This window comes from Ranitomeya imitator, chromosome 4 (assembly GCF_032444005.1).
Source record: "Ranitomeya imitator isolate aRanImi1 chromosome 4, aRanImi1.pri, whole genome shotgun sequence".
NCBI classification, from domain to species: Eukaryota; Metazoa; Chordata; class Amphibia; order Anura; family Dendrobatidae; genus Ranitomeya; species Ranitomeya imitator.
The window spans coordinates 436,416,951-436,442,430 of NC_091285.1; the positions used below are offsets into that span (position 1 = coordinate 436,416,951).

General features: G+C 45.2%; 1 long non-coding RNA gene across 1 annotated transcript in view; it reads left to right on the forward strand.

The window, feature by feature from the left end:
• LOC138674178 (uncharacterized) overlaps positions 1-25,480 on the forward strand; it is a 68,673-nt gene that overhangs the window by 18,399 nt on the left and 24,794 nt on the right. The window contains exon 2 of the long non-coding RNA XR_011320519.1: positions 11,963-12,108. This is a non-coding gene — a long non-coding RNA (uncharacterized lncRNA). The remainder of the gene's footprint in view (positions 1-11,962; positions 12,109-25,480) is intronic.

The following is a 25,480-nucleotide window of genomic DNA, read 5'->3' on the forward strand; positions in this document are numbered from 1 at the left end:
TCACCAGTAATTACTGTGATCTGAGTGATGCAGCCACAATAATATGACAGCTCCCCTAAGATCACAGTAATTGTCAACTGAGCTGTGTATCTAATCCTATCATGTGAGATACAGTTTGCTGAGCCATGTATCTAATCGTATCACGAGTTATAGTTTGCTTAGTTGTGTATCCAACCCTACCATGTGTCATACTGACTGCTGAACTGTAATTACTATTACCTGAGACCTGCTGCATCAATTATTTGACCTCTCCACTCAGATTTTTGTAAAGACAGTGCAGCACCTAATAATAGGCCCTCTCCCAAAGGCTGAGGTCACACTTGCGAGTGTGATGCGAGAAACTCGTACGAGTCTCTCGCATCAATAGCCAACACTGCCGCTGGCACTCGGACCGGAGCGTGCGGCTGCATGTATTTCTATGCAGCCGCACACTCCGGTGCCGAGTGCCGGCGGCAGTGCCGGGTATTGATGCGAGAGACTCGCATCACTCTCGCAAGTGAGACCCCGGCCTAATGCCAACTTCTGTTACAGCAGTTGAAGATCCAAGTATCTGTTCTTGTGAAATTACATTTAAAAATCAGAACATTAGTATCTGACATTTTTTCAGTTGTTGAAAAAAAACTTTGGAATGACATATTCCCTTTAAGTATTGTAAAGTACAATTTGCATACCTTTTATATACAGTGTGTTGTCAAAATGTTGGCTTTGTCAGTAGTCTGGATAAAAATAAACTCAAAATACAGTATGTTAGATGGGTCAAGGCTTTTCCTGTAAGACACAAAGAGCTGTAGTCTTCTGCTGGCAAATAGCAGTAGTTTTTGTTGGCAAACAAAGCTGTGACCTTCTCTATAAATGCAGGAGAGCTGCCAAACCGGGCATAAAAGGTTATGGTAAACACAATGTGGAAAATTAAAATAATTCCTGTATTTGTACAGTAGCTGGGATCTGTGGGTGATGCATCTGTATGTCACATTTTGTATGAAAGGACACGTGTTCCATGATTTCCACTCATGACGGATAGCACAGTGTTTACTCGTTTTGACTAAGGCCTCTTTCACACTTGCATCATTTGGCATCCGTCGTTTTGGGAAAAAACGGATCCTGCAAATGTGCTTGCAGGATGCGTTTTTTCCCCATAGACATATTAGCGACGGATCGCGACGAATGGCCACACGTCGCGTCCGTCGTGCAACGGATCCATTGTGTTTTGGCGGACCGTTGGCACGAAAAACGTTCAATGTAACGTTTTTTCGTATGTCGCGTCTGCCATTTTCTACCATGTATGCGCGGCCGGAACTCCGCCCACTCCTCCCTGGACTTCAGAATGGGCAGCAGATGCGTCGAAAAACTGCATCCGCTGCGCACGTCGTGCACAAATTTCACAACGTGCGTCGGTACGTCAGCCCGACGCTTACTGACGGACCCGTACCGATGCAAGTGTGAAATTAGCCTAAGATATATAGACTATTCGAAATGCAGCATAAAAGGGACATTAATTATATGATATAAATACTTCCTAATGCATGAAAAACAAAGCACTAGTATAATTACCCAACAAAAAATGTGTAAGGCTATGTGCACACGTTGCGGATTCTCTGCGATTCCGCAGCGTTTTTTGAGGTGCAGAAACGCTGCAGATCCGCAATTGATTTACAGTACAATGTAAATCAATGAGAAAAAAAAATGCTGTGCACACTTTGCGGAAAATCCGCTGCGGAAACGCTGCGGTTTAAAAGAAGTAGCATGTCACTACTTTTTTGTGAATCTGCAGCGTTTTTGTACCCATTCCATTATAGAAAACCGCAGGGGTAAAAACCGCAGCAAATCTGCAAGAAAACCGCAGCAAAAACGCACAAAAAAAGCTGCGGATCCGCACAAAAAGCGCGACAAAGCCGCAGCTGCGTTTTCTGCCAGGAGAGACAGAATCCTCACCAGAAATTCCTAAGCCTAATCCGCAACGTGTGCACATAGCCTTAAAGTCAAAGCCTGTCGGGGAACGAGGTATCAGAGACGGAAAGCAAGAGACGGGGTACCGAGATCCGGTAGAGTCATACACTGTAAAGAAAACCATCAGACGAACACTAAGGCCGGAGTCACACACAGCGAGATACGGCAGACTCTCGCTGGTTAAAAGCAAGCTTTGGCAACGGCACTCCGGAGCGGAGCGTGCAGCTCCATGTATTGCTATGCGGCCGCACGCTCTGCTCTCGAGTGCTGGTACCAGAGCTTGTTTTTAACCAGCGAGACTCGGCCGTATCTCGCTGTGTGTGATCCCGGCCTAAGACAGGGATAGGGAACGGGTCTCACCAGGGTCGTATTTAGAGTTTCTGCTGCCCTAGGCACTTTTAGTGCTGCCTCCCCTTTGGTGAGTATGACACTATCGGCAGTGACTTTGGCAAGAATCGCTGTTGTGAAAGTCGCCTTTTGCAGCAGATCGGGCAGCTTTTCCGCATCTGCCGTGTAACGGATCTCTTACGGCAACACTGCGTTTGGCTTCATTCATTCCCTATGGGATTTGCGACACTTGGCGTGATCTGGCAAATGCGGTATCATACCTCCCAATTTTTGAAGAAGGGAAAGAGGTCTAAAGGTTGCAGCAAATTTTAGGCCACGCCTCTGACCACACCCATTTCACAACTAGTCACACCCATGTCCAAGTCCCAACCACACCCATTTAGCACTGCTGATCACACTGTTTCATATACAATAATTATAACCAAAAAAAAAAAATATGGCCACACAGTGGTCCATACTGTATAATGGCCACACATGATGCTCAATACTGTATAATGGCCACACATGATGCTCCATACTGTATAATGGCTATGCAGTGCTCCACATACTGTATAATGGCCCTACATGATGCTCCATACTGTATAATGGCCACACATGATGCTCCATACTGTATAATGACCCCACATGATGCTCAATAGTGTATAATGCCCCCTCCCATCTTGTATGCATGGCTCATCTCCCTCCCATCCCATATGCATGGCTCATATTCCCCCCCTTCTATTTGCATGGCTCATATTCCCCCCCCCCTCCTGTATGCATGGCTCATATCCCCCCTGTATGCATGGCTCATATCCCCCCTGTATGCATGGCTCATAATTCCCCCCTGTATGCATGGCTCATAACTCCCCCCCCACCTCCTGTATGCATGGCTCATAATTCCCCCCTGTATGCATGGCTCATAATTCCCCCCCACCTCCTGTATGCATGGCTCATATTCCACCACCACCCCCTCCTGTATGCATGGCTTATAATTCACCCCCTGTATGCATGGCTCATATCCCCCCTTCCTGTATGCATGGCTCATATCCCCCCTTCCTGTATGCATGGCTCATAATTCCCCCCCCCATATGCATGGCTTATATCCCCCCACCTCTTGTATGCATGGCTCATATTCCCATGTATGCATGGCTCATCTCTCCACCCCCACCCGCTCCTTCTCCCATCTTGCATGGTGCAGGCGGCTTACCGTCCTCCTTCATCATCCCCCCTGTCCCTCATACTCACCTGTCAGCTGTCCCACGGCCACACCGCGCGGCTGCGCCGACCTCCCTCTGGCTCTGTCCCGACTCCCGACGCAGCACCTTCTTCCTGAGTGAGCGGTCATGTGGTACCGCTCATTAAGGTAATGAATATGCGCATATTCAAGACCTTAATGAGCGGCACCATGTGACCGCTCACTCAGGACGCGCTACAGACGCTGAGACCAGGCATCGCTGGAGCAGGGTCAGGGTGAGTATTGTCTGACTCTTCAAGAAGGGCGGGTGTTGTGAATTCTGTGGCTGAATTCACTCCTGTGGTCACAAGTGGTACTGCAGCTTCTGAGCTTCCTCCCTCAGGTGTTCTGGTGAGCTCGTTAACTGCTTCATTACTTAACTCCGCCTGATGCTGCTATCCTTGCTCCTTGTCAATGTTTCAGTGTTGGATCTGAGCTTCTCCTGATTGTTCCTGTGACCTGCTGCTCTGTATAGCTAAGTGCTTTTTGCTTTTTTTTTGCTTTTTTTCTGTCCAGCTTGTCTTTTGTTTTGCTGGAAGCTCTGAGACGCAAAGGGTGTACCGCCGTGCCGTTAGTTCGGCACGGTGGTTTTTTTTTGCCCCCTTTGCGTGGTTTTGCTTTAGGGTTTTTTGTAGACTGCAAAGTTCGCTTTACTGTCCTCGCTCTGTCCTAGAATATCGGGCCCCACTTTGCTGAATCTATTTCATCCCTACGTTTTGTCTTTTCATCTTACTCACAGTCATTATATGTGTGGGGCTGCCTTTTCCTTTGGGGAATTTCTCTGGGGCAAGTCAGGCCTATTTTTCTATCTTCAGGCTAGCTAGTTTCTTAGGCTGTGCCGAGTTGCCTAGGTAGTTGTTAGGCGCAATCCACAGCCGCTTTTAGTTGTGTTTAGGATAGGATCAGGTCTGCAGTCTACAGAGTTTCCACGTCTCAGAGCTCGTTCTTGTATTTTTGGGTATTTGTCAGATCACTGTGTGCGCTCTGATCGCTAAGCACACTGTGTTTCTGGATTGCCTTCATAACACCTGTCATTAGCAAACATAACAGTACAAGGAGCCAAACTAATGATTCTCAATAGAGGGAAAGAAAAAGTTCTGACATCATTTTTTTTTTTTTTTTTTCTGCTCTATGTTCACTTTTTTTTTTTCCCCTAGACATTTGGGTGATTCTGGACACAGGTGTGGACATGGATATTCAGGGTCTGTGCTCTTCAATGGATAATCTCGTTATAAATGTACAAAAAATTCAAGATACTATTGATCAGAAATCTATGTTAGAACCAAGAATTCCTATTCCTGATTTGTTTTTTGGAGATAGAACTAAGTTTCTAAGTTTCAAAAATAATTGTAAGCTATTTCTGGCCTTGAAACCTCATTCTTCTGGTAATCCTATTCAACAGGTTTTGATTATTATTTCTTTTTTGCGCGGCGACCCTCAAGACTGGGCATTTTCTCTTGCGCCAGGAGACCCTGCATTGAGTAGTGTCGATGTGTTTTTCCTGGCGCTCGGATTGCTGTACGATGAGCCTAATTCAGTGGATCAGGCTGAGAAAAATTTGCTGGCTTTGTGCCAGGGTCAGGATGATATAGAAGTATATTGTCAGAAATTTAGGAAATGGTCAGTACTCACTCAGTGGAATGAATCTGCGCTGGCAGCTTTGTTCAGAAAGGGTCTCTCTGAGGCTCTTAAGAATGTCATGGTGGGATTTCCTATGCCTGCTGGTTTGAATGAGTCTTTGTCTTTGGCCATTCAGATCGGTCGACGCTTGCGCGAGCGTAAATCTGTGCACCATTTGGCGGTACTGCCTGAGGTTAAACCTGAGCCTATGCAGTGCGATAGGACTATGACTAGAGTTGAACGGCAGGAATACAGACGTCTGAATGGTCTGTGTTTCTACTATGGTGATTCCACTCATGCTATTTCTGATTGTCCTAAGCGCACTAAGCGGTCCGCTAGGTCTGCCGTCATTGGTACTGTACAGTCCAAATTCCTTCTGTCCATTACCTTGATATGCTCTTTGTCATCGTTTTCTGTCATGGCGTTTGTGGATTCGGGCGCTGCCCTGAATCTGATGGATTTGGATTATGCTAAACGTTGTGGGTTTTTCTTGGAGCCTTTGCGGTGTCCTATTCCATTGAGAGGAATTGATGCTACACCTTTGGCCAAGAATAAACCTCAATACTGGGCCCAGCTGACCATGTGCATGGCTCCTGCACATCAGGAAGTTATTCGCTTTCTGGTGTTGCATAATCTGCATGATGTGGTCGTGTTGGGGTTGCCATGGCTACAAACCCATAATCCAGTATTGGATTGGAATTCCATGTCGGTATCCAGCTGGGGTTGTCAGGGGGTACATAGTGATGTTCCATTTTTGTCGATTTCGTCATCCACCCCTTCTGAGGTCCCAGAGTTCTTGTCTGATTATCAGGATGTATTTGAAGAGCCCAAGTCCGATGCTCTACCTCCGCATAGGGATTGTGATTGTGCTATCAATTTGATTCCTGGTAGTAAATTCCCTAAAGGTCGTTTATTTAATTTATCCGTGCCCGAACACGCCGCTATGCGCAGTTATGTGAAGGAATCCCTGGAGAAGGGACATATTCGCCCATCGTCATCACCACTGGGAGCAGGGTTCTTCTTTGTAGCCAAGAAGGATGGTTCGCTGAGACCGTGTATTGATTACCGCCTTCTTAATAAGATCACTGTTAAATTTCAGTATCCCTTGCCATTGTTATCTGACTTGTTTGCTCGGATTAAGGGGGCTAGTTGGTTCACTAAGATAGATCTTCGTGGTGCGTATAATCTGGTGAGAATCAGGCAAGGAGATGAATGGAAAACTGCATTCAATACGCCCGAGGGTCATTTTGAGTATCTAGTGATGCCGTTCGGACTTGCCAATGCTCCATCTGTGTTTCAGTCTTTTATGCATGACATCTTCCGTGAGTATCTGGATAAATTCCTGATTGTTTACTTGGATGACATTCTGATCTTCTCAGATGATTGGGAGTCTCATGTGAAGCAGGTCAGAATGGTTTTTCAGGTCCTGCGTGCTAACTCATTGTTTGTGAAGGGATCAAAGTGTCTCTTCGGTGTGCAGAAAGTTTCATTTTTGGGGTTCATCTTTACCCCTTCTACTATCGAGATGGATCCAGTTAAGGTCCAAGCCATCCAGGATTGGATTCAGCCGACATCTCTGAAAAGTCTGCAAAAGTTCCTGGGCTTTGCTAATTTTTATCGTCGCTTCATCTGTAATTTTCTCTAGCATTGCCAAACCATTGACCGATTTGACCAAGAAGGGTGCTGATTTGGTTAATTGGTCTTCTGCTGCTGTGGAAGCTTTTCAGGAGTTGAAGCGTCGTTTTTGTTCTGCCCCTGTGTTGTCAGCCAGATGTTTCTCTTCCGTTCCAGGTCGAGGTTGATGCTTCTGAGATTGGAGCAGGGGCGGTTTTGTCACAGAGAGGTTCTGATTGCTCAGTGATGAAACCATGTGCTTTCTTTTCCAGGAAGTTTTCGCCCGCTGAGCGTAATTATGATGTGGGCAATCGAGAGTTGCTGGCCATGAAGTGGGCATTCGAGGAGTGGCGTCATTGGCTTGAAGGAGCTAAGCATCGCGTGGTGGTATTGACTGATCATAAGAACTTGACTTATCTCGAGTCTGCCAAGCGCTTGAATCCTAGACAGGCCCGTTGGTCGTTATTTTTTGCCCGCTTCGACTTTGTGATTTCGTACCTTCCGGGCTCTAAAAATGTGAAGGCGGATGCTCTGTCTAGGAGTTTTGTGCCCGACTCTCCGGGTTTATCTGAGCCAGCGGGTATCCTCAAGGAAGGAGTCATTGTGTCTGCCATCTCCCCTGATTTGCGGCGGGTGCTGCAAAAATTTCAGGCGAATAAACCTGATCGTTGTCCAGCAGAGAAACTGTTCGTCCCTGATAGGTGGACTAATAAACTTATCTCTGAACTTCATTGTTCGGTGTTGGCTGGTCATCCTGGAATCTTTGGTACCAGAGAGTTAGTGGCTAGATCCTTCTGGTGGCCATCTCTGTCACGGGATGTACGTACTTTTGTGCAGTCCTGTGGGATTTGTGCTAGGGCTAAGCCCTGCTGTTCTCGTGCCAGTGGGTTGCTTTTGCCCTTGCCGGTCCCAAAGAGGCCTTGGACACATATTTCGATGGATTTAATTTCTGACCTTCCCGTTTCTCAAAAGATGTCAGTCATTTGGGTGGTCTGTGATCGCTTTTCTAAAATGGTCCATCTGGTGCCCTTGGCTAAATTGCCTTCCTCCTCTGATTTGGTACCTTTGTTCTTTCAGCATGTGGTTCGGTTGCATGGCATTCCTGAGAATATTGTTTCTGACAGAGGTTCCCAGTTTGTTTCAAGGTTTTGGCGAGCCTTTTGTGGTAGGATGGGCATTGACCTATCCCTTTCCTCGGCTTTCCATCCTCAGACTAATGGCCAGACCGAACGAACCAATCAGACCTTGGAAACATATCTGAGATGTTTTGTTTCTGCAGACCAGGATGATTGGGTGTCCTTTTTGCCGTTGGCTGAGTTCGCCCTTAATAATCGGGCCAGCTCGGCTACCTTGGTTTCTCCATTTTTTTTGCAATTCTGGGTTCCATCCTCGTTTCTCTTCAGGACAGGTTGAGTCTTCGGACTGTCCTGGTGTGGATTCTGTGGTGGATAGGTTGCAGCAGATCTGGACTCAGGTAGTGGACAATTTGATCTTGTCCCAGGAGAAAGCTCAACTTTTCGCTAATCGCAGACGCCGTGTGGGTCCCCGACTTCGTGTTGGGGATCTGGTTTGGTTATCTTCTCGTCATATTCCTATGAAGGTTTCCTCTCCTAAATTTAAACCTCGTTTTATTGGTACGTATAGGATTTCTGAGGTTCTCAATCCTGTGTCTTTTCGTTTGACCCTCCCAGACTCCTTTTCCATACATAATGTATTCCATAGGTCGTTGTTGCGGAGATACGTGGCCCCTATGGTTCCATCTGTTGAGCCTCCTGCCCCGGTTTTGGTGGAGGGGGAATTGGAGTATATTGTGGAGAAGATTTTGGATTCTCGTGGTTCTAGACGGAAACTCCAGTATCTGGTTAAATGGAAGGGTTATGCTCAGGAAGATAATTCCTGGGTTTTTGCCTCTGATGTTCATGCTTCCGATCTTGTTCGTGCCTTTCATGCGGCTCATCCTGGTCGGCCTGGGGGCTCTGGTGAGGGTTCGGTGACCCCTCCTCAAGGGGGGGGTACTGTTGTGAATTCTGTGGCTGAATTCACTCCTGTGGTCACAAGTGGTACTGCAGCTTCTGAGCTTCCTCCCTCAGGTGTTCTGGTGAGCTCGTTAACTGCTTCATTACTTAACTCCGCCTGATGCTGCTATCCTTGCTCCTTGTCAATGTTTCAGTGTTGGATCTGAACTTCTCCTGATTGTTCCTGTGACCTGCTGCTCTGTATAGCTAAGTGCTTTTTGCTTTTTTTTTGCTTTTTTTCTGTCCAGCTTGTCTTTTGTTTTGCTGGAAGCTCTGAGACGCAAAGGGTGTACCGCCGTGCCGTTAGTTCGGCACGGTGGGTTTTTTTTGCCCCCTTTGCGTGGTTTTGCTTTAGGGTTTTTTGTAGACTGCAAAGTTCGCTTTACTGTCCTCGCTCTGTCCTAGAATATCGGGCCCCACTTTGCTGAATCTATTTCATCCCTACGTTTTGTCTTTTCATCTTACTCACAGTCATTATATGTGGGGGGCTGCCTTTTCCTTTGGGGAATTTCTCTGGGGCAAGTCAGGCCTATTTTTCTATCTTCAGGCTAGCTAGTTTCTTAGGCTGTGCCGAGTTGCCTAGGTAGTTGTTAGGCGCAATCCACAGCCGCTTTTAGTTGTGTTTAGGATAGGATCAGGTCTGCAGTCTACAGAGTTTCCACGTCTCAGAGCTCGTTCTTGTATTTTTGGGTATTTGTCAGATCACTGTGTGCGCTCTGATCGCTAAGCACACTGTGTTTCTGGATTGCCTTCATAACACCTGTCATTAGCAAACCTAACAGGCGGGTGGGAGGCGGGGGGCGGTCGGTCGGGAGGTGAAAAAAAACAAAACCTTGCTGAGGTGCCGCCCCCTTCATCGTCCCCGCCCTAGGCACGTGCCCTTGAGTGCCTAGTGGCAAATACGGCCCTGGGTCTCACACAAATATGGGAAGTCAGAGGCAGAAAGATCACCAGGGTATACGGGTCAGCTGCTGTAGTCTGGAAGCATGAACTATCGCTGACGCTGGCCAGCAGACTGCAGAGGACTGAAAAAGCCCAGCCAGCTCCAAAAACAAGGCAGAGGGCATTAACCCCTGCATGACCAGTGTAGGGAGAAGATAGCAGAAACCAAACTCCAGACTGGATCATGACAAAATCACTGCCAAAAAACCCTGGAAAAATCACGTTTAACCCATTTAAGACTAATGATGGACATAGCTCGTGTGAGCGGGGATCAATTCTCACATTATGACGTGCTATGTCCATCATGGTCTAAAACTGTCACAGCATGATCGTGCAGGAGACGCTGAAATATCAGCACCTCGTACACGATCACCACAGGAGCTCGGAGCAGCCAACAGCCGAGCTCCTGCAGTCAGAGCCCCTGGCTCATTAAACCTCCATATGCCGCAATCAAAAGCGATCACAACATTGGGAAGGTTGTGAGAGGGAGGGGGCATGGATTCTGAGATTGTTTTTTTTCATTACATATTGTACTTCATGATAATGGTAACATTTCTTCGATATAACTTGCGTTTATTTGTGAAAAAAAAGAAAGTTTGGCAAAAATGTTGCAATTTTCAAACTTTGAATTCTTATGCCCTTAAATCAGAGAGATATGACACACAAGAGTTAATAAATAATATTTCCCACATGTCTACTTTACATCACCACAATTTTTGTTAAAAGTTGACCAGCAATTTCTAATTTTTCCAACAAAATTTACAAAACCATTTTCTTTAGGGGCCGTCTCACACTTGAAGTGACTTTGAGAGGTTTACATGATAGAAAATATCTACAAGTGACACCATTCTAAAAACTACACCCCAACGTGCTTGAAACCACACTCAAGAAGTTTATTAACTCTTCAGGTGCTTCACAGGAATTTTTGGAATGTGAAAAAAATGAACATTTAACTTTTTTAACCAAACAATTACTTTAGATCCTAACATTTTCATTTTCACAAGGTAACAGGAAAAAATGGACCCCAAGATTTGTTGTGTACTTTCTCCTGAGCATGCCGATACCCCATATGTGGGGGGAAACCACTGTTTGGGGGCACGGAAGAGCTCGGAAAGGAAAGAGTGACATTCGGCTTTCGGAATGCAAAATTTGCTGGAAGAATTTGCGGACACCATGTCTCAGACTAGTTTCACATTTGCGTTTTTTCCCTATACTTAACATTAAAAATGCATGCTTTTTTTGCATGCGTTTTGCCCCTTTTTGCAGCCGCATGCGTCTTTTCTATGCATGCGTTGTGTTGCAGAAATGCAACATGTAGTAATTTTTAGCTGTGTTTTTTTGCGGCAAAAAAAACTATTGCTGTCTATGTAAACGCATGCGTTTTTAAGCACATGCGTTTGGTTGCGTTAAAAACGCATGCGTTTTTATAGAAAAAAAACAGAAAACACACTGATATGCCACCCCCCACCATAAAGGTGATAAAGGGATTCTAACCCTAACCCTAAAGGGACCCTAACCCTAAAGGGATCCTAACCCTAACCCTAACCCTAGGGATCATAACCCTACCCCTAACCCTAGGGATCCTAACCCTAACCCTAAAGGGATCCTAACCCTAACCCTTAGGGTTAGGGGTAGGGTTAGGGGTAGGGTTAGGGTTAGGATCCCTTTAGGGTTAGGGTTAGGATCTCTACCCCTAACCCTAACCCTAGCTATTTCTGTTTATAGTGGGTTTTTTACTTGATTTTGATGATTGGCAGCTGTCACACACTTCTCATCATGCGTTTAACAAAAAAAACGCATGTTGAAAAAACGCCTTGTAAACGCGTCAAAACGCCGCGTATTTTTCACCAAAAATGCATGCGTCTAAAAAACGCAGCGTTTGCACGCGTTTACATGCGTTTTTTCACCATGCGTTTTTTTTTAAACGCATGCGTTTTAAAACACAAGTGTGAAACCAGCCTCATTTGGAGAGCCTATAAAGTAAAAATTCCCTACAAATGACACTATTTTGGAAACTAGACCCCTCAGGGAACTTATGTAGATGTATGGTGAGGACATTGACTCCCCAGGTGCTTCACAGAAGTTTATAAAGTTGAGCCATGCAAATAACAAAATCACATTTTTTCCCACAAATGTTTTTTTTATCCTCAAACTTTGCATTTTCATAAGGGTAACAGGTAAAATAGCACAGTACAGTTTGTTGTAGAATTTCTCCTGAATATGCTGAAACTTCATATATATGATATATCTCTCACGTTTGTAGAGCCCCTGATGTGCCTAAACAATGGAAACACTCCACAAGTGAACCCATTTCAGAAACTAGACTCCTCAAGGAATGTACCATATCTACTCGAGTGAAAGCCGATCCGAGTATAAGCCGAGGCACCTAATTTTGTCACGGAAAACTGGGTAAGCTTATTAACTCGAGTATATGCCGGGAATGCATTGTCCCCTCATCCCCGTCAAGGTATGCGTGGCTCCCCCAATTGCTGTCCTGGTATGCATGGCTCCCCATCCTGTCCTGATATGTGTGGCTCCCCGTCCTGTCCTGGTATGCATGGCTTCACCCGTCACTGTCCTAGTATGCGTGGCTCCCCCTTCCTGTCCTGGTATGCGTGACTCCCCCCATAGCTGTCCTGGTATGTGTGGCTCCCCCTGTCCTTTCCTGATATGCATGGCTTCCCCCGTAGCTGTCCTGGTATGCGTGGCTCCCCCTGTCGCTGTCCTGGTGTAAGAGGGTGGTGCTGTTGTAACGGGGGCCAGGGTGGTAGCTGTACCGAGGGATTGCTGCTGCTTCCTCATCACACCCTGACGCTCAGCTACAGAAATATCATGTCCATTTTGTGGTGTGCTGTGTGTGTCAAGTAGTTCACCCACCTGTGAGTCAGAATCCTTCACAGCATACAGGGCTCCAATCCGTCGCAGGCACACACAAATATTATCAAAGTCCCGATTCATTTTCAATAAAACTTTACTTAACTCGTGCATCTTCATAACTGTTACAGTCCATCCATTTTCCCAATACATGAGTAATCCATCTCCTGCGTTTTCCCTGGTCTGCTCCCTCAGCTTTTCTTCCTGCACCATGGCTCCCAGGCCCGCAGCTTCCTGAACCATCCAGCCAGCTGATACTGAGTGCTCCCCGTCCACTTTCCCCATCTTGGGTGAAAATTCAGGTTGCCTCCGCAATTCCTGTTCGGACCGTAAGTCCCGGACATCATGGGAGGTAACCCACAGACTAGCCACTGATTCTTCCAGGCTGCCTCACTCTCTCAACTCTACACTGTTGCTCTGTTCAGCTTTCTGTCACAACTCCTTCTAGAACAATTCCTCTCACTCTGCTCTAGCTCCTCCCACTACCTGAAAATTACCTCAGAAAGGCCCTCTCCCTGCCACTACACTGGCCCCGCCCCTTTCTGAACTGTTACTACTCTGACTCAAACCAGTTCTCAACACAATCTAATCTCCTACTCTACAGTGCCCCGTTAACACTAACCTGTAACTACAATGCCATAACCCTTACCAATACTGACCTACCATTTTCTCTTACTGTCCCTATTCCTGTCCCTAACACACAGATATCAGAACAGTGTCAGCCATTATCATATTAAATAGTGTCAGCTATCATAAACTACACAGGGCACACAGCAAGCACAAAAAGTACCCAGTTTCATTAGGTAGGCATGCACAGGAATGCAGGGCTCAAACCAGCCGCCTGCACACCCCCTTACACTGTTATGGACAGTAAGGAACACGCTGTCACTTTACGAGGCTGCACCCCCTTGTCTGGCGTGATGGAATGTTCTGCTTCTCCCCTGCGATAATCGTTGTAATGAGCTAGTCTGCACAGAGTGCAGGTGTGGAGCTGGAGCAGTGTGTGTGAGCTGAGGCTGCTGGATAGAGGACTTGTTGTGCTGAAAGAGAGAAGAACTGTGTCCTCATATAGCTGCAAGAGAGCCACGAAGATACAGAGAAAGGGATTTACAGTTTCCAGGAGTATCCCTAGGATCCAGAAGCAAGGAGAAGACCACAGAGCTAACAGAAAGCTGTGCGCACCACCGTATTGGACTGCTGGGGGCACCCCTGGGACTGGACCTGATTCTCCAACATCACCGTGAGTTTGTTCCTGTTTGGTGCACCTGTTAGGGCCTAGTGTAGGCTTCAATAGTCAGTACACGGGAGCCGTGTGGCCTGCTTAGTAAAGGCCAGGGAGGTTATACATGACTACTGCGGGCCCCCCGACGAAGCTGTGGGCGAAACGCGCGTAGGGGTGCGTGTTGTGAACTATGGAAAAGGGTAAGATGGGGATATGGGACTAGTTTACTCCTTGTTTACTGTGGATGTGTTGAACTATAGGATATTTTCCTTTCACTTGATTTAACGTTCACAATCCATATAGCTGTGAGGGTATTGATTGAGCACTGAGCACTTTACTGTAGCCCTGTGGCAGCATCCTTCTTGTGTTACTAGGTCTTATGACCCCCCAATATATCAATCCCCCCCCCCCCCCGGTTTTCCTATATCCGTGGTGCAACATTGTTTTTACTGCACCCATTCTCTATACTCAAATGTTTCTGTTTCTAATCTGTTAATATATCTGGATATTTTGTTTTTTGTATATTTTAGTGTTGCTTACGATTGCACCAATAAACATACAATTTTATATGGAACTATTTTTCTGAGTCTATATACTTCATGTCCTTTGGTTAGTTAGGTTATACATAGAGTAGCATCATCACTCGTTTATTGTTTACATTTGCTTGTTAGACATATTTTGAGTCTGTTATAGCTGGAGCACCGTGCTATTTTACGGAAAAAATAAAGTTTATTACTCTTGTAAATTGTCTTTTGCCATTGTATACCCCTGTTTGCATCTTACTCATTCCCTTCATTCCTTGCCTCCCAATAAATCTACCCTTTGTTGTTTGCACCTCATCTTGTGTACAGTAGTCTTCCTGCACCGTGGTGGTCCCCCGGCCATCGCTTCACTGGTATGCATGGCTCCCCAACCTGTCCTGGTATGCATGGCTCCCCCCATTGCTATCCTGGTGTACGTGGCTCCCCCGTCCTGTCCTGATAAGAGTGGCTCCCTCTGTTGCTGTCCTGGTATGCGTGGCTCCCCTCGTAGCTGTCCTGGTATGCGTGGCTCCCCCATTGCTGTCCTGGTATGCATGGCTCTCTGTCGTGTCCTGGTATGTGTAGCTCCCCGTAATGTCCTGGTATGCATGGCTTGCCCCTGTTGCTGTCCTGGTATGCGTGGCTCCCTCTGTTGCTGTCATGGTATGCGTGGCTCCCCCTGTCACAGTACTGGTATGCGTGGCTCCCCTGTCCTGTCCTGGTATGCATGGCTTCCCCCCGTAGCTGTCCTGGTATGTGTGGCTCCCCCTATTGCTGTCCTGGTATGCGTGGCTTCCCCGTCGCTGTCCTGGTATGCGTGGCTTCCCCCGTCACTGTCCTGGTATATGTGCTTCCCCATTCTTTCCTTGTATGCGTGGCTCCCACCTCCTGTCCTTGTATGCATGCTTCCTATTACAAAAAAACCCAAAACATTCTACTCACCCTCCAGCGTGCCCTCACAGCATCTCGTTGGTGCCGGCTTCCAGTTGCTCTTCCTGTGCTGATCGATCACGTGGCCCCACTCATTAAGGTAATGAATATTCCTTCCACTCCTATGCGAGTGGAGGTGCATGAATATTCATTACCTTAATGAGTGGGGCCACGTGATTGCTCAGCACAGGAAGAGCAACTTGATGCCAGCACCAACAAGATGTTGTGAGGGTGCTGGGACCAACAAGATCCTGCGAGTGTACGCTGGAGGGTGAGTAGGATGTCTTATGGAAGCTGGCTGCTGCAGCTGTTACTGTGCACGCTATAAGGCCGGCGTCACACTAGAGAGTTTTACGGACGTATGAGAGGCGCAAAAACAACGCATTGCACACGGACCAATGATTATGGGGCAGCTCCTATCTGCCATATATTTCTCAGCCATATTTTACGGGCGTAGAAAATCGCAGCATGCTGCTTTTGTCAGCGTATTGCGCAAAAAATCCACCAATGAAAGTCAGTGGGGGGCGAGAAAAATACGGATTACACACGGACCAATAGTGTGACTTGCGAGAAATACGCACCGGTGTTCTATAGAAAAGCCGTCAATTCAGTACGGTGTACAGTAAAATCACACTAACAGGTTTTATTAGAATAGGTAAAATAAATACCTACACCTACACATAGAATAGGTAGATATATATATATATATATATATATATATATATATATATATATATATATATATATATATATATATATATATATATATATATATATATATATTTCATACAGCGCTAGATAGCAGAAAAGCCGGTAATCCATTTGCCGGCTTTTGCTATCTCCTTCCCAAACCCGACAGGATATGAGACACGGTTTACATACAGTAAACCTTATTTTTTAACATATTCCTCACTAATAATGTTCCAAGTGTGGGCTCTAGCTGTTAAAATAAAGGGTTAAATCACGGAAAAAATTGTCGTGGGCTCCCGCGCAATTTTCTCCGCCAGAGTGGGAAAGCCAGTGACTGAGGACAGATATTAATAGCCTAGAGAGGGACCATGGTTATTGCCCCCCCCCCCCCCGGCTAAAAACATCTGCCCCAGCCACCCCAGATGAGGCACATCTGGAACATGTGCCTATTCTGGCACTTAGCCTTTCTCTTCCCACTCCCCTGTAGCGGTGGGATATGGGGTAATAAAGGGTTAATGCTACCTTGCTATTGTATTGTGTTTACATTACTGGTAGCACAAAGGTTCTGTAAGGCAGGGGTCACACACAATTAATAAAAAATCTGTCCGATTTTGTCTGCTGAGAATCGCACAAATGTTCTCCGTATGGTGATCCATATCTCACCGTGTGCAATGCCAGGATGCGTTTTTTTCTCTAAAAAGTATCCGTGTGTCATCCTTAGGCCGGCCTCACACTAGCGAGTTTTACGGACGTAAGAGAGGTGCAGAAGATACGGATTGCATACGGTACAATGCTTCTCTATGCCCCTGCTCCTATCAGCCGTATTTTACTGATCCATATTATACGGTCTTCTACGGCCGTAGAAAATCGCAGCATGCTGCGTTTGTCACCGTATTGTGCAAAAAATCCGCCAATGAAAGTCTATGGGGGCCAGAAAAATATAGATTACACACGGACCAGCAGTGTGACTTGCGAGAAATACGCAGCGGTGTTAGAGAGAAAAGCCTGCAATTCAGCGCTGGTGTACAGTAAAATCACACTGAGAGCTTACAATAGAATATGTAGAATAAATGTGTACACATAGAATAGGTATATATATATATATATATATATATATATATATATATATATATATATATAGTCATCGAGACACATATATGTATATACTCGAGTATAAGCCGACCCCCCTAATTTTGCCGCAAAAAAACTGTGAAAACTTATTGACTCGAGTATAAGCCTAGGGTGGAAAATGCAGCAGCTACCGGTGAATTTCAAAAATAAAAATAGATGCTCCAATACCGTTCATTATTGCCCCATAAGATGCTCCATATAAAGCTGTGCCACATATAATGCTGCATACCGTTCATTATTGCCCCATAGATGCTCTGTATAAAGCTGTGCCACATATAATGCTCCATATTGTTCATTATTGCCCCATAGATGCTCCATATAAAGCTGTGCCACATATAATGCTCCATACTGTTCATTATTGCCCCATAGATGTGCCATATAAAACTGTGCCATATAGTGCTCTGCACCGTTCATTATTGCCCCATAGATGTGCCATATAAAGCTGTGCCATATAGTGCTCTGCTGTTATGATCTGGTGGTTTAGGAGCAACATGGGACGAGCTCTGAAGGAAGTGGTACCTGTACTAACCGCAGTCCCTAAGCTCAACACAACACTAGAAGTAGCCGTGGGATGCTCCTGACACTCCCTAGGCACCTCATCACAGCCTAAGATCTAACTACCCCTAAAGATAGAAACAGGAAAACTATCTTGCCTCAGAGAAAATCCCAAAAGGATAGATAGCCCCCCACAAGTAATGACTGTGAGTGGAGAGGGAAAAGACATACACAGAATGAAACCAGGATGAGCACAGGAGGCCAGTCTAGCTAGATAGGACAGGATGGAGTACTGTGCGGTCAGTATAAAACACTACAAAAAATCCACACAGAGTTTACAAAAATCTCCACACCAGACTAAAGGTGTGGAGGGTAAATCTGCTTCCTAGAGCTTCCAGCTTCACTGAATTAATTCATACTGACAAGCTGGACAAACCTAGAAAGCACAGAACGGATAAGTCCACAACCTGTGGACAGAAAAGAGCAAGCAAGGACTTAACTTTGCTGAACTGGTCAGGATAACAGGGAAATCCAAAGAGATGTGAATCCAACCAGGAACCATTGACAAGTGGCACAAGCTGAAGGAAAGAGCCAGGCTAAATAGCCGAGCAGAATAGACAATCAGTGGAAGCAGCTGCTGACTGCTAAATCCAAGGAGCAGCCATTCCAATTAAAACCACCGGAGGGAGCCCAAGAGCAGAACTCACAAAAGTGCCACTTACAACCACCGGAGGGAGCCCAAGAGCGGAATTCACAACACTCTGCACCGTTCATTATTGCCCCATAGCTGCCATATAGTGCTCTGCACCGTTCATTATTGCCCCATAGCTGTGCCATATAGTGCTCTGCGCCGTTCATTATTGCCCCATAGATGTGCCATATAGTGCTCTGCACCGTTCATTCCTGCCCCATAGCTGCCACCATATAGTGCTCTGCACCGCTCATTATTGCCCCATAGCTGCCATATAGTGCTCTGCGCCGTTCATTCCTGCCCCATAGCTGCCATATAGTGCTCTGCGCTGTTCATTCCTGCCCCATAGCTGCCATATAGTGCTCTGCGCCGTTCATTCCTGCCCCATAGCTGCCATATAATGCTCTGCGCCGTTCATTCCTGCCCCATAGCTGTGCCATAGGAAGCTGTGCCATTGCTGCTGCAATAAAAAAAAAATGCCATACTCACCTCTCTTGCTTGCAGCTCCTCAGCGTCCCGCCCGGCGTCTCTCTGCACTGACTGATCAGGCAGAGGGAGGCGCACACTATATGCGTCATCGCGCCCTCTGACCTGAACAGTCAGTGCAAGAGGACGCGAAGACAGAGCGGCACCCGGCGTCTGGAACGCCGACAGGTGAATATTACATACTTACCTGCTCCCGGCGTCCCGCTCTCTCTGCCTGTCACACGGTCTTCGGTGCCGCAGCCTCTTCCTCTATCAGCGGTCACCGGCACCACTGATTAGAGAAATGAATATGCGGCTCCACCCCTATGGGAGGTGGAGCCGCATATTCATTTCTCTAATGAGCGGTCCCACGTGACCGCTGAACAGGGGAAGAGCTGCAGCAACGAAGACCGTGTGACAGGCAGGGGGAGCGTCAGGACCGCCGGGACTAGGTAAGTATGCCTCAGCGCCCTCTCCCCCTCACCTGCCGACCCTGCCGCCCACCGTGACTCGAGTATAAGCTGAGAGGGGCACTTTCAGCCCAAAATTTTGGGCTGAAAATCTCGGCTTATAATCGAGTATATACTGTATATTAATATTTAATACAGCGCTAGATAGCTTTAAAGCCGGTAATTCAATTGCCGGTGTCATGGTCAGGACATGGTTAATGTCCTGTCAGGGTTAATTTTTGCTAGCCTCTTTTCTATATTGGGAGGGGTATTTATACTCGCTCCTAGCCTGGTTTCTCTGTCAGCTATAGATTCTGTGTTTGTCTGTATGCGTGACTCCTGGATTGTGTGCTTGGTTTGCATAGCGTTGTCTTGCTTCCCGTGCTTTACCCTGTTCGTGTTCCTGGCTTCTGAACTCTGGCTTTGCTTCTGACGATCCCCTGTCTCTCTGTTTTGGTACCTCGTAATCTCCTGGCTCCGACTTCTGCTTGTTTGATAATTCTTTAGTGCTTGTCCTTTCTCTGTTTTCCTGGCGTCTGGCTCCGCCCCCTTTTCCTCCTCCCACTCTGTCACATGGTCTAGGTCCTGTTCGTTACCTGTACACTCTGTTTCATGTCAAAGGTCCTGTGGGTTCAGGTTAGTAACTTGGCGTTTTGTTCAGCTGCTGTTTGCAGTTTCCCCTGCAGCATAGATATCCAGGCACCGTGACAGCCGGATTTTGCTATCTCCTTCCTAAACCCGACATGATAAGAGACATGGTTTACATACAGTAAACCATCTCATATCCCCCTTTTTTTGCATATTCCACACTACTAATGTTAGTAGTGTGTATGTGCAAAATTTGGGCGCTCTAGCTATTACATTTAAGGGTTAAATGGCGGAAAAAATTGACGTGGGCTCCCGCGCAATTTTCTCCGCCAGAGTAGTAAAGCCAGTGACTGAGGGCAGATATTAATAGCCTGGAGAGGATCCACGGTTATTGGGCCCCCCCTGGCTAAAAACATCTGCCCCCAGCCACCCCAGAAAACGCACATCTGTAAGATGCGCCTATTCTGGCAGTTGGCCACTCTCTTCCCATTCCCGTGTAGCGGTGGGATATGGGGTAATGAAGGGTTAATGTCACCTTGCTATTGTAAGGTGACATTAAGCCAGATTAATAATGGAGAGGCGTCAATTATGACACCTATCCATTATTAATCCAATAGCATGAAATGGTTAAAAAAAACACACCTTATTAAAAATTATTTTAATGAAATAAACACACAGGTTGTTTTAACATTTTATTGCTCTCTCAATCCATCTGAAGACCCTCGCTCTGTAACAAAGGAAAAATAATAAACCAACAATATACATACCTTCTGATAATCTGTAACGTGCCACGATGTAAATCCATCTGAAGGGGTTAAAATATTTTACAGGCAGGAGCTCTGCTATAATGCAGCTGTGCTCGTGCCAGATAGATAGATAGATAATTTGTGAAGACCTAATCATCGTATTACATAGATTAAAGTGCTAAGTGCAAATATACAAAATCTTTCATAAAATATCTTATACATGTATAGGGATATATAGTGTGGGCCACGGGCAAAAGAGTCTCAGTGGGCCCACATACCACGATTCATGATGCACAGATACGGCAGAGAAATAAAGATATATTACAGAGGGCCTAGCCTTCCCCCTCATCTTTCACATAGGCAGATATGAACACACACAATACGCAGACATGCACACACACACACACAATACGCAGACATATACACATCTACAGTACGCAGACATGCACACACACAATACGCAGACATGCACACACACACCAATACGCAGACATGAACACATAATACACAGACATACACATACAGTATGCAGACATGCACACACATACAGTACTCAGACATGCACACACATACAGTATGCAGACATGCGCACACACACAGTATGCAGACATGCACACACAGTACACAGACATGCGCACACACATACAGTACACAGACATGCACACACACAGTACGCAGACATGCGCACACACATACAGTACGCAGACATGCACACACACACAGTACGAAGACATGCGCATACACATACAGTACACAGACATACACACACAGTACGCAGACATGCACACACAGTACGCAGACATGTGCGCACACATACAACACGCAGACATGCGCACACACAATACGCAGACATGCGCACACATATACAGTACGCAGACATGCACACACATACAATTCGGAGACATGCACACGCATACAATACACAGACATGCACACACATACAATACGCAGACATGCACACACATACAATAAGCAGACATGCACAGACACACATACAATATGCAGTCATGCACAGACACACATACAGTACAATACACAGACATGCACGCATACAATACGCAGATATTTACATACATATATTTGAAGACAAATTTACAAAAATACATAAATATGTACAGTCACACACAGATATACACAGATATACACATCATACAGGCATACACAGACATACAGACAGACACAAGCCTCACTCACCTCCCCCAGGCTTGTCACCCACCAGGCTCCTCTGGCATGTGGCTATGGAGGGAGCGCTGCTTGATCGATGGCTGTCACTTAAACAGACATGGCCACACACAGTGCACTCTGCAGCTGTGTCTGCTGCTAATGATGCGGTCAGGCAGACACTGTGCCTTCAACTTTGCTTGTGTGTCCGCCTGGCCGCGTCATTACTAGCAGAGACATCGCTGCACAGTGCACTGTGCGCGGCCATGTTTATTTAAGTGACGGCTAAGCTCAAAAAGTGCCGAAGCTGCTGGGGGAGCGGCCTGGGCCCCCTGGTATCCCGGCCACGAGTGGGCCCCCCATTTGTTCAGGGCCCCGGAACTCTTCCCGGTACGCCGGGTGCTGACGCCGGCCCTGGTTGTTGTTTATATAGAAATTGCTGCCTTGATGTTTTTCATTACATGTAAGAAATGTGATCGGCTTGACAATGTATACCATAGTTGGATGAGAGGGCATGGCATCTGATATTATATGTATGACCTGGCATATGAGAGGCCTTGGTTCACCTCGAAGGAGAATCAAAGTATTTTCTCAGATACAACGCTATCACCCCCATATTATAGTTTTGGTTGAAACACACTTGACTAGGGATTCAGCTCGCTTTGTGCAAAAGCCTTGGGTGCAATGGTCTGTACATACAGTACATTTCACACTAGTTACTCCAGAGGAGTTTCTTTATTAATGCACAAAGACGTTAATGGGAGGTTAGAGAGGTTCGGAGGGACCCAGAGGGACATTATGTGTTTGTACATGCAATGGTGAACTTAAATGATTACTTTATAATGTGTATATATACCCCCCCCATAATATGTCAGTCATTAAAAAAGCGGTGAGCTTCGCCTTGAATTATCCGGATGCACATGTTATGCGCATGGGAGACTTTAATTTGATCATGGATGATTGCCTGCATAGACTCAGACTAGATGGCGGGGCCCCAGGGACGAACTCTTCTCCATCTCGACTGTCAATATTTATGGAAGGTACCGGTTGGTTAGATTTGTGGAGGATACACCATCCTGATGTAAAAGAATTTACCTGTCATTCATCCATCAGACGCACTTTATCCCGATTAGATTATTTATTTGGAGGTGAGACATGGGAATAGGGGTGATTGAGATCATAGCCTGGTAATTCTTAAACTTGGGTTCGGTCAGATGAGAAAATCACGACTTTGAAATTAAATCCATTTTGGCTGAAGTTAGTAGGCCCCAAAGACAGGACTTTAGATCAATTGGACTGTTTCATTGCATCCCACCCAGAACCACAAAATTTTAATATTTTCTGGGATGCTCTTAAAGTGAATCTGAGAGGATGTTTGTCTTCTACCATCTCTTATATTAAATGCTTGACTTCACAGGAAGATGATGACATGGAGAGACGTCTGAAAGACTCGGAGACAGCTTATATAGCTAATCAGACAAGCGAATATAGAGCTGAGTGGTTACACTCTTCCAGATTATATAGTCAATATGCTGATAACAAATCAAAACGTAAGCTGTTCATTACTAAACAGGCGTATTTTGAACTGGGTAACCAATCTAGAAAACTTTTAGCTTTTATGGTACGCCAACATAATACATCTAATATTATACTTAAAATCCGGAAATCAGATTATTCAATAGTAACTTCGACGGATGACATACTTCAGTGCTTTCATGACTATTATAAAGAGTTATATAGCTTCAAGGGGGATTTCGACACTCTAGAATGTCTAAACTATCTATCAGATATAGAGTTCCCTACACTGAGTCCCACACAAATACAGCTATAACAGATATGGCTTCTGGAAAGGCACCCGGCCCAGATGGATTCCCCATAGAGATGTACAGGAGATATCGTGACATTTTAGTGCCAATTCTTTTGAAAGTATTTCAGGGGATATGGAGGGGGGGTTCTTTGCCAGATTCTTATTATGACGCACATATTATAATTCTTAAAAAAGAACATTAATACCGTCTTTAAGTATATTAGGTAGGTGAATTTACAAGAATAAAGAGAAACTGTAGTAAGACAGAGGAGAGAGAAAAGGAATATGAGAATTTGGAGGCACGATTAAATAAATGCAAATACCCGAATTGGTGCCTGAAAAGATCCCGTAACATAGTGGAAACAAAGATAGGAAAAAACTTCTAATATCTGGTAATAAAACGGAGGCAGGTCAAAAAAATAAAAAAAATGAACAGAAAAAACGTATGTCTGTCTATAATACAGTGCCCATTTTAAGGAAATTAAATCTATTATACATAAAGGTCTACCTATTTTGGAACAGGATGACATACTGTCTAATATACTTAAAGACAGTATTAATGTAGTAGCTAGAAAAGCTCCCACGACTGGTGACAAGATTTCCCCTAGTCAGTATATATCAAAAGCTAGAACTAACACATGGTTAGAATGTAAGGGATTTTTTAAATGTGGCACGACTGCTTGCAGTACGTGCGCATTTGGTAAACAGAGTAAAACATTTACTAATTTTGACAATTATAAAAATTATAAAATTAAAGATTTCATAAATTGTCACTCAAAAAACGTGGTATATAAAATAAATTGTTCAGAATGTGGAGTTGCATATGTGGGATGCACCACGAGAAAACTCAAATTAAGAATATCAGAGCATATCAGAGAAATTAACCCCTTTACCCCCAAGGGTGGTTTGCACGTTAATGACCGGGCCAATTTTTACAATTCTGACCACTGTCCCTTTGTGAGGTTATAACTCTGGAACGCTTCAACAGATCCCAGTGATTCTGACACTGTTTTCTCGTGACATATTGTACTTCATGACAATGGTAAAAATTCTTTGATAGTACCTGCGTTTATTTGTGAAAAAAACGGAAATTTGGCGAAAATTATGAAAATTTCGCAATTTTCCAACTTTGAATTTTTATGCAATTAAATCACAGAGATATGTCACACAAAATACTTAATAAGTAACATTTCCCACATGTCTACTTTACATCAGCACAATTTTGGAACCAAAATTTTTTTTTGTTAGGGAGTTATAAGGGTTAAAAGTTGACCAGCAATTTCTCATTTTTACAACACCATTTTATTTTAGGGACCACATCTCATTTGAAGTCATTTTGAGGGGTCTATATGATAGAAAATACCCAAGTGTGACACTATTCTAAAAACTGCACCCCTCGAGGTTCTCAAAACCACATTCAAGAAGTTTATTAACCTTTTAGGTGCTTCACAGGAATTTTTGGAATGTTTAAATAAAAATGAACATTTAACTTTTTTTCACAAAAAATTTACTTCAGCTCCAATTTGTTTTATTTTACCAAAAGTTACAGGAAAAAATGGACCCCAAACATTGTTGTACATTTTGTCCTGAGTACGCTGATACCCCATATGTGGGGGTTAACCACAGTTTTGGGCGCATGGCAGAGCTTGGAAGGGAAGGAGCGCCATTTGACTTTTCAATGCAAAATTGACTGGAATTGAGATGGGACGCCATGTTGCGTTTGGAGAGCCACTGATGTGCCTAAACATTGAAACCCGCCACAAGTGACACCATTTTGGAAAGTAGACCCCCTAAGGAACTTATCTAGAGGTGTGGTGAGCACTTTGACCCACCAAGTGCTTCACAGAAGTTTATAATGCAGAGCCGTAAAAATAAAACAAACATTTTTTCCCACAAAAATTATTTTTTAGCCCCCAGTTTTGTATTTTCCCGAGGGTAACAGGAGAAATTGGACCCCAAAATTTGTTGTCCAATTTGTTCTGAGTGCGCTGATACCCCATATGTGGGGGGG